Here is a 1,652-nt window from a genome sequence, read left to right as displayed (position 1 = left end):
GAAGTGGTGTGATATATTTAAGATACTGAAAGAGAAAAACCGCCAACCAAGAATCCTGTATCCAGCAAAGCTGTCCTTCAAATATGAGGGAGAGCTCAAAATATTTCCTGACAAACAGACAATGAGAGACTTTGTGAACAAGACACCTGCCCTACAGGAAATACTAAAGGGAGCACTACAGGGTGATAGAAGACAGGAGTGCGTGGTTTGGAACACAATTTTGGGAGATGGTAGCACAACAATGTAAGTACACTGAACAAAGGTAACTATGAATACGGTTGAGAGAGGAAGGTGGGGAGCATGTGAGACACCACAAGAAAGGAGGAAAGATAAAGACTGGGACTGTGTAACTTGGTGAAATCTAGAGTGTTCAACAATTGTGATAAAATGTACAAATATGTTCTTTTACGAGGGAGAACAAGCAAATGTCAACCTTGCAAGGTGTTAAAAATGGGGAGGCATTGGGGGAGGGATGCAATCAGCATAAACTGGAGACTGTAACTAATAGAATCATTGTGTTATGCTTCCTTTAATGTAACAAAGGTGATATACCAAGGTGAATGCAGATAAGAGGGGGGGATAGGGGAGGCATATTAGACACTTGACATTGGTGGTATTGTCTGATTCTTTATTCTACTTTGATTTAAGGTTATTTTTCCTTTTGCTGCTTCCTAGCTGTCATTTTTTTTTGTTTCCTCTTTCTTTTGCCTCTCTACCTTCTTTGACTCTCCCTCCTGCCTTGTGGAAGAAATGTAGATGCTCTTGCTTAGTATGAGCAGAATGTTCAATTAGGATGAACTTAAATGTTTGGAAATGAACAGGGGTGTTGGTAGCAAGATGTGAGAATAACTAACAGCGCCGAATGGTGTGTGAATGAGGTGGAAAGGGGAAGCTCAGAGTCATATATGTCACCAGAAGGAAAGTTGGAGGTCAAAAGATGGAAATGTATAAAACTGAATCCTATGGTGGGCAATGTCCATGATCAACTGTACAAATACTAGAAATCACTTCATGAACCAGAACAAATGTATGACAATACAATTAGAAGTTAATAATAGAGGGGCATATAGGGAAGAACTATATACCTATTACAAACCATATACTACAGTTAGTAGTATTTCAACATTTTTTCATAAACAGTAACAAACGTAGTATATCAATACTAGGAGTCAACAATTGAGGGGGGTTGGTTAGGGATAGGGGAGGTTTAGAGTTTCCTTTTCTTCTTTTCTTTTTTCATCTTTCACTTTATTTCTTGTCTGGAGTAATGAAAAGTTTCTAAAAATTGAACAAAAATTAAGTGTGATGGATGCACAGCTCTATGAAGGTACCCAGGGGTAAGTGATTGTACACTTTGGATCTTTGGATAATTGTATGGTATCTGAACAATCTCAATAAAAATGGAAAATAAATAAATAAATAAATAAATAAATAAATAAATAAATAAAGATAATTCTCCACTACGTGTAGGATGGAGAATTTCAGCCAAGATAAAAGCAATGAAAGTAGTTATTTACAGTGTGCACATCAGATAGAATAACACCAAAGAATCTAAAATTGGCAGAATGTGTAAAAGAAACACTTTAAAGCAGGGGTGGCATCAGGGGATGGGGAGACATCTTTCCTTATTCACATATTACTTGATTCAGACC

Source organism: Choloepus didactylus, chromosome 1, assembly GCF_015220235.1.
Source record: "Choloepus didactylus isolate mChoDid1 chromosome 1, mChoDid1.pri, whole genome shotgun sequence".
Taxonomy (NCBI): Eukaryota; Metazoa; Chordata; class Mammalia; order Pilosa; family Megalonychidae; genus Choloepus; species Choloepus didactylus.
The sequence above is the reverse complement of the archived record's forward strand: the minus strand, read 5'-3'. Positions refer to the sequence as shown.